The sequence below is a fragment of the Orbicella faveolata genome, unplaced genomic scaffold (genome assembly GCF_042242905.1).
Source record: "Orbicella faveolata isolate gen_17 unplaced genomic scaffold, um_ofav_v1 contig_13, whole genome shotgun sequence".
Taxonomy (NCBI): Eukaryota; Metazoa; Cnidaria; class Anthozoa; order Scleractinia; family Merulinidae; genus Orbicella; species Orbicella faveolata.
The window spans coordinates 2,488,669-2,503,147 of NW_028301540.1; the positions used below are offsets into that span (position 1 = coordinate 2,488,669).

The 14,479-nt window shown below is 38.3% G+C and overlaps 1 long non-coding RNA gene across 1 annotated transcript; it reads left to right on the plus strand.

Moving 5' to 3' along the window:
- Window positions 1–794: 794 nt before the first annotated feature.
- LOC149114633 (uncharacterized) lies at window positions 795–14,335 on the plus strand. Its single transcript, XR_016205840.1, has 4 exons — window positions 795–1,003; window positions 8,977–9,035; window positions 14,104–14,183; window positions 14,271–14,335. It is a non-coding gene; the product is annotated as an uncharacterized LOC149114633 (long non-coding RNA).
- The last annotated feature ends 144 nt before the right edge of the window (window positions 14,336–14,479 follow it).

Here is a 14,479-nt window from a genome sequence, read left to right on the forward strand (position 1 = left end):
CTTCTTAAAAGAATTGAAATGAAAGAAAATATTTATGAGATTACAAAAAGATATACATAAAAGTTCAAGTTTTTAACATGCCTTATTCGAAAAAAACTAAGTAAGTAATTATAAATTGAAACAACAAAAATAAGAAAGAATAATCTGTACACTACAAACGTGTCCTTGTAAGTCTAATTTATAGGATAGTTTCAAAATATTCAGTTTTAAAGCTATAAAGCTGGTTCAAGCCATTGTCTCGAACTTTCCTGGGCTACGATAAATTTGAAAATGAAAATGCGTGTTAAAACATTTGTTTAGAAATTACAACCCTGAAGAAAGTTGACTTGTTTTGTACTAGCCCTTGATGCTGTACGCATTTCAATTATGCATTGCAAATATGCATTGCTGACTTATTCTGCATCATCGACTAAATTAATTGTGACTTGATGAGTAGCAAAAACTAAACTGTTTGAAAGAACATTAAAAAATTACCAAAAGCTTAAAAATGGAGATGAATATTAAAACATTTTACATTTTAGAAATTACGTCTAGGAAAACTGACTTGTTTGGAATAACCTAGCTTGACAGTTATAATACATTTTAGAAATGTCATAAAAGAATACTCTTTTACGTGGGTTAATTCGACGGTTGTCAGTTTAGAGCAGTAGTGAGTAAATAATAGTCTCTAACAATACAGTAAAGCCCAAAATTAAGGCAAGCTCTGGTACAAGCTGTAAAACATCTGAAATTCCTTCAGTTCCCTGCTGGAACTACATAACTTTGGACAATTTCTTTTCTGCTAAAGTGGATCTACAGTTAAGCTTTTTTGCTTGTTATGTTTAAACAAGGAAGATATCGTTAATTATTCATCAGGAACGTGTGCTTTTTCAAATTAAACAAACTGTCTCTCGTCCACTTCCGAGTTTATCCTGCAGCAGAACTTTACAGGTTGAGACTGAAGCGTTTGCTCCCAGGAAAAAAGAAATAGTTGCTCGATGAGCACATGAATCCACGGCCGAAGGTAAGTCGATTAGGAATCTTTGCAGGACCTGGGTTTAATTCAATGTCTCCAGATAACAAAAGCTTCTTTTCTGACAAGATGTAGTTCTTCTTATCCAACTGAACTCGGACAAAAATTCTGGATAACATTTATGATTCGTACCAGAAGACCAACACTTTTCTTGTTCAAATTTTGTTTAAAAAAAAATCGAGTAAAAAAAGACTCTTCTTCATGAGCAAGCTTGACAATCCATAGTTCATCCCTTGAAATATCTCGAAAGGGATGAATAATCCCTCGAAAGGGTTGAATAATCCCTCGAAAGGGATTCGAGTTTCCTTGAGAGGAATGAATTACGCGAACAGTGAATTCGTGATTCTGTGCCATTTGGGTCGCCCAGTGATGTAACCGGCCTGATCGCAGATTCTGTTCTACATTGCGAAATATTGTTTTAAAATTTGAGTGCATGGCATAAATGTCCTCTGCATCACAAGCAACATTAGGGACCTTTATACAATGCGAGGACAGGTAGGCCAAGACGGGAACGGCAGTGGACGCGGGAAACTTTCGCGTACCGTGTCGCCAAAGACAAAATGCTTTAAGTTGTGTAATTTTCGAATAGGACGGCGACGCCAATAACTCTAGCTTTATAAAAGCTTTTCATAAAACCATTGAAATCCCTTTGAGATAGTATTGAAATATTATCCGGTTAAGCTGAAACGATGGTGAACAGACGACACGGAACTTACTCTTGTTTATATGTGTAAAGCAAACCTTCCTGATCTGTCGGTATTTAATACTGAAAGAATCCAGAATTTCCGTATGAAGAATTTATGTGAACGATCTTTGTATCGACCTGGTTCACATAGCTTTTTGTTAGCAGAGCCCTTTAGAATCGATCCTGCCGGTAGCTGAAACAAATATTTATAATAAAACAACCCTTACGTTGAGTTCCGGGTTGCATGAAAACATGAAATAAACATCAATTTGCAAATGTGCATTTTATTTGCTCGATAGCTGCTTTGAAGGCACGTAACAATCGTATTTCCAATTAAAACCTTTCGAAAACCCCTCAAAATCATGAAAGATCATTCGAGAACAATGTTTTGGCACGTTCGCTGATAGCTGTACCTGGTTATATCAGAAAAAATAGAAAACTTTGTCTACTCACCAATTCGCGTCACTTCCAAGAGATCTGTGACGTCATTGCGGAAGCCTGGGGAAAGAAATTTTAATGCCGTATCCCATAAACCAACGCGGGCCATGCGGGAAGGTTTGCAACAAAGAAGTCGTTCCATGGAAGAGAGATATTTATTCTAAATTAGACTGAAAGTGAAAGGTCTAAGTCTTACTTACTAGGATGTCTTCTGTGGGTCGAATCCTGGTATAATTCTTTCGGATTTCGTCAGCGCTCGATTCTTTCCTGTAGAAGAGTGTTGAATTTATATCAGGAGCCATAATCGGGGACGGAGACCGTAAGTGCGCGCCATTTCTAGTATTGGGGCTCTCCCCATGATATGGGATAATTTTTCTATTTTTAGCACAAATTGCGCCATCGCCAGCGGCACACGCGCATACATGCTGCGAGCATTTTTGCGGATGTCGCGCGGGGAAAATGGCGTGCGAAATTCCCGAAATTTATCATGTTTTTGGCCCACAACTCAACGCGTTTACGTCTGTTTGAATTTTGCGTAAGTCTTTGAATTTTGCGTAAGTTTAAGTGAAGTAAGACAGTGTCGAATTTAGGTATGTTCCGCTTTAAGCTTATATATATCGCTGACCAAGTTGTGCTCCGATGCTTCTTTTACATGAGCTGTATATTACTCCCCTTTAAATTTTACATATGTTGAAGATTAACAGCTTTTCCATGACACAGCAAAAAACTAGCTGGATACATTTAAATATAGCAGAGTTTCAAGACTTCATAGTTTCCTAGCTCCTCTTGCCACACGCTTGCGAGGAATTTGCCAGTCTATCGCGACCGAAAAGTAAAACAAAATAATTGCTAGTTTGAGTTTCGCCTGAATTGTAAGCAACGCTTGATGTTTCATCAAGGCCCAATAACTTTACGTCCGTAGATACTGCTCAGTATATTTGTGTAAAAATCCAGTAAATTATCTGTTGTCGATGAATGAGAGCGCCCGCCGATGTGTGTTTTGTACAGTCAGTCAAATTGTACTTCTGCCGCACTTTCGTGTGAAAACGAACATCGAGCTCAAATAATAACTCTATAAGAGTGAAGAATGATCATCGCAGTTAATTTTCCAATTTAAGCAATTGGAAAGAGGAAGCCTGAAAAAATCAGGGCTTCAACGGGCTTCCCGTTGAAGCCCTGATTATTTTTTTTTTTTTTTTTTTTTTTTTTTTTTCAGGCTTCTTCTTTCCAATTGCTTAAATTGGAAAATTAACTGCGATGATCATTCTTCACTCTCATCTACAACCGCAGTTCATATATGAATTATTTCACATAAACTTCACATAATAACTCTAGTTTTTAAACGTGTTTAAGATTGATAAATGTTTGAGAACATGTTAAAAGCTAAGCTGAAAATATGTGAATAAAGCAGAAATAATCAGCAAAGTTACGATGACGCTCTCTTTAATCAACTTCAAATAACGATTTCGATTTTGTTGATCGAGTTATCAAAACTCCTTATCTATTTTCATTTTCGCAGTGTAAAATTTCACTCTGTTGAAGAAACACACATGATGTTAGTAGCCGTTTTGCGCCGGTTCGTGAAATTTGTTGCAGCATCTCAGCACAAAAGATAACGAAACAAATCTTTGTCAAGATTTGTTGACAGTTGAAAACACCGACTCGGACTTGAAAGTGCACGACCTCCACTATGCAAATGACTACTTGTGCGCGTCAGACTTTCCTTTCAAAAGCTTTTGCAAACTCGCCAAACAAGTAGAAACAACAAGAAACCATCAAAACAGGTTTTGGTTATGATTAAGCATTGTCTGAGAAACTCACAAATTAACTCGATACCATAGTAGAGATTCAGTTTCTTGCTATATTCTTAAGTCAGAACAAACGCAAAAGCAAGCACGTAAGCTTGCAACTAGCGCGAGCAGATCTTATTATTCATTCCCAGCGCGAGATTGAAGTCTTGTTTTCGACCCTGTAAAACCCACCTTTTTTGTTAGCTCAGAGCATAAAACTACATACAAGCGCCCTGGTTCTAAGTCTCTGCCTTATTCCCTGCCATCGCTGTGAAAAATATGCAAGAGAATCTCTCAACTCTCACCATTTGATCACGCAACGTGACAACATCCACGCGGGAGCCCCCGACATGTGCGTGGATCCGCGCGGATATATGACGTCAGGATGGCGCAATTTGTTCTCAAGGGCCCATTAACCGATTTATGCGCGCGCTCGCGCGCGTTGCTAAGGAGGTGAATTTTTACTTCCGGTTACTTACGTCAGCCTGAGCACGGAAAATAAAAACTCAATAAAAACTCAATAACTTCTAAATTCGCTAACATTTTAGATGTTTTTCTTTGTGTTTCACAAAATGCAAAGTAAAAAAAGTGTAGGCAAAGACAAAATAAGAGAAACACAGAAAAACAAGAGCAATAGAAAGAGAAAAACTAACTCCGTGTGGCTCTGTTTGATCTTACCGAAGTGCACTGGTAGTGTAAATTGCGCACGTGCTGATAGGGTAACTTCCAATATATATCGAGCGCACTTCCGGTTTCTTCAAATGCTAAAGGAAACGCGGTTTTTCATTAACTCCAGCCTTTTTTGACGTATTTCGATTAAAACCAACGTTGGAAACATAGCTATGTATTCCTTTTTCGAAATCATGCTTTTTTCAGAAAATTACGAATTTTTTATATTTTGAAATTCTCTCAAAATCTGACCTTTTAGAAATGAAACAAAATCTATGCATGGCGTAATGAGGATTTAAATTAAAATATTAATTCAATGAAAAAAATCCCGATAAAGTAATTTGCCTGGGAGCCTTTGCATTTTTCCAGTATTAGTCACATGACAGTGGGCGTGGCCTGATGACGTCATCACTAGTATTACTGATCATGAAAAAGTTAAAACACATGAAATAACTCTAAAGTAACTAAAAATGATGAGGTTATATGAGAATAAATTTTCCTTAGCAACGGCTCGAAAAGATCGGTTAATGGGCCCTTAAAATAGAAAAATTGTCCCATATCATAGGTGCGCGCGGATCCCAAGACTTACGGTCTCCGTCCCCGATTATGGCTCCTGATTTACATTCAATCAGTGAGTAAATTTTGACGGAGTACTCAGTTTTATTCTGCGGTGGAAGTGTTGTTAACAGATCTAAACAAGCTAGCTGTCGACCGACTCTGACGAGAGTCGGATCTTTCAGGACCGGATATCTTTCCTCGGGATTTCTATGGACGTGCGAACTAGGTGGGGAAGTTTCCTGTAGGCCTCCATCGGCTGGTCGCTTCAAGGGTGGAATTTTTAGTAGCAGCTAGCGCTTTTTCCATTGGCTGAATTTTGACTCTCTTTGACGCATCAGTCCTACCGTAATCCGTCAAGCTTGATCGACTTCTCATCAAGATGGACAGACTTGGCCAATCCGGTTTTAAGTGCAGACCAGAACTGCTGGTCACTACCGAGAACAGCTATAACATAAAAAGGATCAAAAAATGAAATGAATAGACTTCAGCCCTCCTTTTGCAAATGTGTATGCAGGGTTGTGCAACACATCACCACTTTCTTAAACTGTAAAAATTCTGTTATACCCCATTTATGTAAAATGTAGGTTTTCATAATTATGCAGGACTTTTAGTGTACCGGTAGCCCTTTTTTTTTATTTTTAAATATCCCAAAAAGGGAGCAAACTTGTGAAAGACATGCACATTATTCCTAATTTTAAAAGTACTTTGGTGATATTTCAAAATGGCACTTTATACTTTGGTTTTTGTTACTCTTATTGTGTAGTTCTAAGAAATATCCATAACCACCCTACAGATCCCTACCTCCATTGTGTCAAGGACAGTAAAGCTAAAGAAAAAATTTCTGGTGCCTTGGTGGGTTTAAACCAAAAAACCTTCTCTGGAGAAGATGTGGATATTTCCCTGCACAATACAATCACTATCAGTGTAAACTAGTTTGAATCGGCACATTTTACCTGCTCCAATTTTGGCAATTCGCAAACATAGCGTTTCAGCTGACCGAAGGTCAAGGTGAGCAGTACCAGGGTAGTACTCAGAAAGGGTGTACCATTCAAATTTTTACGCCCAGTGTTCCCAAGATTTTGTTTGGCGAACTCTCCGTGCTTTTCTTTGGTGGGGGTTTTTCCACACAGTTCAGTCTCAAAGTGTTCTGGCAACTCTCTGCATCTGAAACTGTGTTTCTGGACACACTCTATACACACTGTATACACACTCTATACACTATATTATTTTCAAATTATATTTCACAAAAAAGGGCATGCCCGCAACTAGCAAAGGCTAATCTAGGCGTGCCATCCCTTAATAGCCGAATTACAAAAACATACGAAATAAGAAATTAATTAATTAAATTGAAGGAAAAAATACAGTATTAAATAACAACAAGAAATCCGTTTCATTGACCTAATTTAAAATATTAAAGGTACAGCTACAGTTGGCTCCGGTGGTCTAGGGCTTCTGGGATTGGATGAGTGGATTTGGCAGATGAACTGCCAGTAGATAATCTTCTCTCCTTACCATTCCCACATGTGTGTCTAATAATTTTTATTTCTTGCCTAGTCAGTGGGTGTTTAATTGTTTATAGTTCTTTAAGTTGTTTGTAAAAAGTATGACCACATTTTTTTGTTGTCTCATAGTCATCATTCCCCAACCAAAGGGCAACAGTCAAAACCGTGCTAAGTAAATTGCAAGGCTCGATTAGTTTCACTCTTACACTGGTTTCTCCTGTCAGATGACGAGACCATTTTAGTCAAGAAAAGCCATCTGTGTAATCCATTAAAGTCAGACAATTATTGGGTGTATTGATTACACTCTGAGTACCAGGTTGGGTAAGAAACAATGACAATGTACTTTTCAATGTCAACATGACCTACAACCACTTCTCCAAATTCACTGAATTCTAGACCAAGTTGTTTCCGTAATTCTTGGTGAGTGTCATTCAGATGACCAAAAATCTCATCCTTGCTTAAAATTGGATTGATGCCAATGGGCCCTTCCAATATTTTCCCCCACTTGTTTCTCAGTACATCTTGTGTTTCTTTTTGACCAATCGTAAGTGACCCCACAATTCGACAAGAAAATTCCATAAATGCCGAGTGCTGTTTTCTAAAAACACAAGGCATAATGGGCTCCTGGCATAACAACATTCTTGAAAAAAGAACCATTGTCAATTTCGAGGAGCCAGTCGCAAGAATAAGGTTTGTTTTTTGAAACTATTTCAGTGAACACTTGCCTCTGGTTGTAGGAACCAGTGCTTGGTGAGGGCTCTGGACAAAACAGTGCTTGAAGTTCTGGGTAGCGCAGGAACAGTTCATTTCTGGACTTGCATAATTTGCTGTGAAAATCGCGAGTTCCATCAGTTCTGTGGAGTAAAAAGTCAACGGGTGACACAATTTTGGCAATCCTTGGTAAAACTAAATCCACAAGTTCTTCATCGTTCATACAGTTCAGCAGCTTGCTGACCCTTTGCATCCTTGAATAAGGGTTACTCTCGTCGTCTAGAAATTTTTCTACCCATTGTCTTAATGAAACCCGTTTCCGGGAGATTGGCAAGCAACCGGGTTTGTGCTTCGGATAAAGACGAAGATGTTCGTTTAAAATCTTTTTGTTTTTGTAAAATTTACCACAGTTTTGAAATGGGCAATGAAGACGAATTACTGACACGGCGTTACACACATTTTCCTTGGCTTGACAAGACATCCAAACAAATAATAAAAAGCCACAATACAAACAATTAGCCGGCAAAAGAAACAATATGTAAGTACATTAAATGTTGGATGTCGCCTCGTCAAAAAGCCCGTAAAAATTGTGCCACCCGCGACAATGAAACTGACTTCGAGAGAGCAACGAAGGCTCCATCAAAACTTCTTTAAAATCAGCACTCATAAACAAAATAAAATTAAGACAAACACACCATTCCCAAAAACCAATAACAGCTTTCTCCTGGCTTTCGGTAATGCGAGTAACATTTTCTGTTGATAAAGCCAATGTCCAGTACATAACAAAGAAATAAAAAAGCTAACTTCATAAAACGCAGGAGAACATCGAGCTTACGTTTGGATTGTCTGCAACGCTCCTCGCTAAAAGCTGTCAAAGCATTCAACAACGCAGAGTTTCTCTTCTTGGCAATAACTGCATTGTACAAACTACCCAATGACAAGTCTTCCCACTTGTTGACGGCGAAAGTATTTTACTACATCGAGCTCGCATCCCGTCGACCAGCCGCCATGATTCGAAAACAGATTTAATTGCTGCACGCGTTGGTTTATGGGATACGGCATTAAAATTTCTTTCTCCAGGTCCCGCAATAACATCACAGATAACCTGGAGCAAAGACCGTGGGAAAACGATTCTGCAATGTCATACGTACGGTCAGCGGTTAGAGATCGTAGTCATTGACAATGCTCCGTAAACGCTGTGCTTCTGCTAGTAAATTCGCATTTTTTTTTTTCCTCCGTTTTCCCAAGCAACTCCCTCTTACGAACATTGACAGGTTTGACTAACCGAACGTCTGCCGACAAATCAATCGTGACTAATCTTCACATATTTTGTTCCTCTCAATCGTACAGTCGGTCATTCAGGCATTAACCGGGAAGCGATCTTCGCACATCCGAAGTTTGATTAAGCACGAATATTCTTTTGTTACACGATTTTGGTTAACGGACACGCTCGATGACACAGAATCTACGGCCCTCTGGCCGTAGATTCAAAAACACAACAAAACAGGTAAAATGAGCCCAAATTATGAAATACTCAATTTTCTGCTATGCGAAATGTATGGTTGATGTCTTAACAGTATATGTAGCAGTTTCTTACCAGTCCTAGCTTAGTTTTCAGTGTTTACTACAAGAGAAAGTCGCAGTTTGCCCAAGCAAGACGTACCCCTCTGGTAAGCCCTTCCATGTATTGCATAATTTTGGTGAAAAATGTAATCTTGATTACATTCGATTCAGAGTTATATATAATGTTTCCAGAGGCATTGTTTCATATTAACTGATTGTCCCTAAGTATTCTGACTTAACGCTTGAAAAAGATGGAGTTTCCTCTTTGCAGAAGGCGAAGGGAAAAGCATTTCAACAATTTATTTGTAGTGTATGGGTTAATAGAATGTGAAAATAAGCTCTTATTCCCAGGTATTTGCCAGGTGTAGGTGCAAGGTACACGGATCCTTTTCTCTGTCCTTGTCATTTATTGTCTGATAACGACTATTTAATACGACCGTTGAAGTGGCAAGCATCAGTGTTAAAGAAATGCCAAAGAAAACGTACCGGATAGCATGATAAATGAATGATTTTATTCCGCGAAAGAAATCTGGAAATGATCACTAATCTTCAACTACATGAAGAGCAGTTTTATCATTATTATTATTATGATTATTATTATTATTATTTTATTTCATCTTAGAAGTTACAATACTCACTTACAAATACATACACATATAATACACAGTGGACCTCTTTACAGATATATATTACACACACTCTTTTTTAACATTATAACGACAAGCTAGCGCAGTACAACATTATAATTGCATTGGTTTTCAATATACTTGTCCCATTTTTTTAAGATGGATGGGCAACTTGTTACAAGATTTGGCGACCATCATTTCAAGTCGGTGAATCGTCTTAATCCTAGCGTTTAATACTATAATGGATGGTTTGGTTTTATTACATCTGCAGGAATAAATATATTTTTTCGCAATCAACAAAATTTCGGTGGGGCCAAACCACCCCTAAAATGGGGCATGTAAACGTGTGTTTTGCAATAATTTTGTGAGTTTTGAGGATTTGTCCACGAACTTGGCAAGGAGGTATGGGACATTGACCAATAATTTTGATTTTAAATGTTACAGAAAGTTTCAAGTTATGACGTCACAATTAATGACTTCATACCAAACTCGTAAATTCAGTTTACTAATTTGGAAACGTTTTTGCCCGTGTTCGAAGGTAATCATCAAGACAAGTTCAGTGCCGCAAACCGTTTGTCCATATCACAAAAACTAGCTGAGATATGACTTTTCGAAGTTTGAAGTTTGAGTTTTCCCAGGAAAGAAGTTCCCCCGTGCGAAATATTTGTAAGTTAGAGTTGTTGTTTTGGTGCCACTATGTCCAGTTAGGGACCGTTCATTTTTTATGAGGTAGGGGGGGTTGGTGGGATTTGGGGGGGGGCCATGCGAAAAAAAATGGCTTTCGAGGGGGGGCCATCCCAAAAAAATAAGGGGAAAAGGGGGGGTCACGTGAAATATTTTAGTAAAACTTTAAAATGGCGTAATGTTTGAATATCAAAAAAATTGCTATAGAATAAACATAGAAGGCACGATACAAATTTATTACAAACTTTCCTTCTGCTTTAAAAAAACGTTTGGCGACAAAAAGCATTTGTAGCTACTGAAAAGAAGTATTTAACACTGTTATTTTTGAATGCAACTTTCAATGGCACTCATCTTCATCTCCGCTGTCGTCGAGTTCTTCGTCGCCGCTTGTGCTGCTATGGGAGTCTCTTTCACCAATGCTGCAAGAAGCAGCAATGCTTTCCGTCAGAGTGTACTCTTCAGGGTACATGAAGGTGTAAACATAATCTCTGACTTCCCGCTCAAGGTTGGTGGTGATTCTGCTTCTTGCAGCATTGGTGAAATAATTCCCTTCCAAGAGCTGTGCGATGTATGGTCCATCTCTTCTAAATATCGACGTCGCAACATCCTCAACTTTAAGACACTCTTCCGGGACGGCCGTTCCAGGAGGGTACACAAGGCCTTGTGGAAGATCATTTCCTAATGGGTTTCCAACACAGATTCCATAAACTCGTTGGACGTTGTTTTCAGTCCGCTTCCTCTTTCTTTCATTTGACTTTCTGCGGTTTTCTTTTTTCCTTCTCCTTTTGTTGATGTGCTGTTTGAGTATGCCTTTGAATATGCTGTTATAATTGCTCTTCTTGTTTTCTAGTGCTTCCATGTCCTGCGTGACCTTCGTCAACTTAGCTTCTGTACATTTGATCTGTTTTACATTAAAACTGTGGGCAAATTCTTCGCCCTGCTTTAAAGCAAGCCCATTGGACTGAAAGAGTGTGGAATCGTGTTCCTTTACATCTTTCAATATGACATTCAACTTTTCCACCATTGCTCTGTGCTCTTTGATGGAGAAGTTCAGTTTTCTTCCATCACTGGACTTCAACTGGTACCCTTGCATGGAAAACTCACTCACCCTTTCTGAACAGCCATCCGCACTTAGAAAGATTGCTTCTTTTGCTTGTAAGATGTCAAACTGCCTGGATCGTTCAGCTGTAAACCTTTTCTTAAACGACTCGTCGCTTTCGCCATTATTGCGCATTTTGGAATGAGCCTCTTTCATGATGCTCATGTAGTAATGCGCTCTTTCCCCGATTGGATTAACAATATAAAGAAGAAAGAGCATGGAAGTGACAGGCTGGTTTTATCTGACCCAGAGAGCGTTGCTCTATTTGCAGATAAGTTTATTGTCAAATCGAAGTTTGTGGTGGATTATCTTCAGCATCTTGAAGTGCTGGAATTTAAAAGGAAAAAGAGAGCAGAAGAAAAGGCAAAGTTAAGTAGGGAAGAGGATTATCCTTGGACTGAGTTGTGCGAAGATCTAACCAAGCTTAAAAAGCTACGTGTTCCAGAACTAAACAAGTACTCAAAACACCACGAGGTGAAGCAGCATTTGAAAACCAGCAAGAGTGAGAAAGTAAAGGCAATTGTAAGACATTCATGCTTGCAGCAGAAGAGTCCTCTCAGAGCTGGCCAACCAACACTGAGAAATGCCAGGACATTGACACAACATGACAACAGGGCAAGTGCTGACAGCAGTGAAAGGGATGAAAGTGACAATGATGAGTATGACAGTGATGCCATTGACTCTGGGGGAGAAGATGACTCAAGTGACGTCATTCTTGCATTCATCAATTCAGATGAGGAAGATGCCAATGAGAGGCCAAATGCCACACGCTCAGGGCGAGCCACAACTAGGAGATCCGAAATTGACTTCTCTTTCTTTTGATTTGTTTTTTAAACAACAGCTCTCTGTCGTATAGAGATTGTAAATATTGTCTTCATAGTGAGCACAATAACGTGAAGTAGGGGGATAATAGAGAAATATTAAAAAAGTTGAAATCTGAATATTGTTTGTTCAATTTTTTTTGGGGGGGGGGGTCATCCCAAAAAATGACCGCTATAAGGGGGGGCCATGTGAAAAAATTGGTAAGCTGAGGGGGGGTCATGCGATTTTTAAATGGTGCTTCCCAAATCCCACCAGCCCCCCCTCCCTCATAAAAAATGAACGGTCCCTTATAGTGCAGATGGGGCTTCCCAGACGATAAGAACAAATGTAATACAAAAAATCACAATGGAAGATTTTCTTGTCACTGATAAAGCCGCAAAACTGTGTTTGTGACGTCATAAAATGTGACGTTATCAATTCTTTCATCTTTTATAACATCGCTATAAAACACAAAACTAAAATTCTAAAATCATACGATTTTTGGCCACTCTAAGCATTATATCTCAGCAAAATATTAGCTTTCCCAGAAAAGAGCTGAAAAAAATTTGACAAGGGTTTCGATTTCTGAGAAAAAGTATGGCTTGGTAGGTTTCCCAAGGGGGACGCAAATTTATACAGTATCAAGGATATTTGTGACGTCATCATTTAAGATTTTGTGTCGGTCTTGATGTCGAGACAATCGGGACAAGAACGCAAGCTCATGCGCCGAGTTTGGTAAAGAAATAAACAAAGAATACCAAAATAGCCCAAATGCCCCATTTTCTGTTTTTTTGGCCCCACCGTTTACAAATAAATCTCTTTTACAATCCATTATACCTTCATTATGTCTTTATTAGAAAGAGGTTCAATTTCAATATCTAGGTTGCTCATCCGTTTTATAACTTCTGCCCAGAATTTCTTGGTGTAATGGCAAGTTACAAAAAGATGTTCAAGAGATTCGTCTGCTATCCACAAAAAGAGCGAGCTGGAGATGGAATTATCCCAATTTTGCTAAGGAGGACATTCGTGGCAAGACAGCTGTTGAGAAGTTTATACAGTGGAACCTCGATTTAGCGAACCTCTATTTAACGAAGTCCTCGATATAACGAACGATATTCTATCTCTTTTTTTTTTTCAATAAGTGTAATGATAGCACGCTTCTGTGAGTTCAACAATTCTCCATGATCGTAAGAATAATTTAAAGTTTCAACCATTAGATTACTTACAATATTCCAAAAAGCCTTATAAAATTCTGCCATTAAGCCGTCATCAGTTAGTTCAAGCCAAATTCTCTCGTATTTTCCTCGGAAGTTTATTCCATCTTCTCTTGCATCAGTGTGCATAATTGTATGTACCTTAGAGCATACAGTCTTACGTTCTGGACAAGTCAATTGTTTTCCTTACTATCTCACAGGCTCTTTCTACACAGTGCTGACATTACATTCATATATTGCCTATGTTGTAACAAAGACTAATTTTTTGAGGCAACATTCAAAAACTACGATAAGTTTGAAAATGAAACATTAAACATTTTAGAAATTACGTCTGCGAGAATTGTCTTGTTTGGGCTAATCTTTGACAGTTTACAATGTTAGAATTTTAGAAATGACATTTAAGAATATTGTTTGGCTGGGTTAATTTGACGGTATGACAGTTTAAAACAGTAGTGAGTAAATAATAGCCTTATAAAAATACAGTAAAGCCCAGAATTGAGACAGGCGCGGGGACAAGGTGTAAAACACTAAGTTTTCTTTAGTTCTTTGGACAATATGTAAGCAAAGAAATTTTAAGACGAACAAGAACTAAATTTCTTTAATCAATCACTATGCTGCTAAAGAGGAATCTACCGTTAGGCTCTCTTCCTTCTTAGGTTCAACAAGTAAAATATCATTAATTATTAATCAAGTTGGCCCTTGCGTGTTTTTAATTAAACAAACTGTGAGTTGTCTACTTTTATTTCCACAGAAAGAAAAGTTATCGTACAGCAGGAATTTTCAGTTTGAGACCGAAGCGCGGGCTTCCAAAAAAACAAAACAGCAGAAAAGGTAAAATGGACGCAAATTACCAAATAATTAATTTTCTTTCGGTAAAAATGTATCGTGGATGTTTTAACATCTTGTTCATCATTTCAGTGTAGTCGGTTTACCACAAGAGGAAGACACAGTTTGCACAAAGAAGGCAAAGCCTTCTGGTACGTTTTTCCTAATAAGTACTTTTTTAACAGTAGGTATTATATAATTGTAACATTTTTTGGGGATGAAAAAGTCATCTTCTTTCCAGTGGTAGTGTTCCCATTGTTGCGTTAGTATTCGGAAATTACGCTTGAAAATTATGAGCTCAG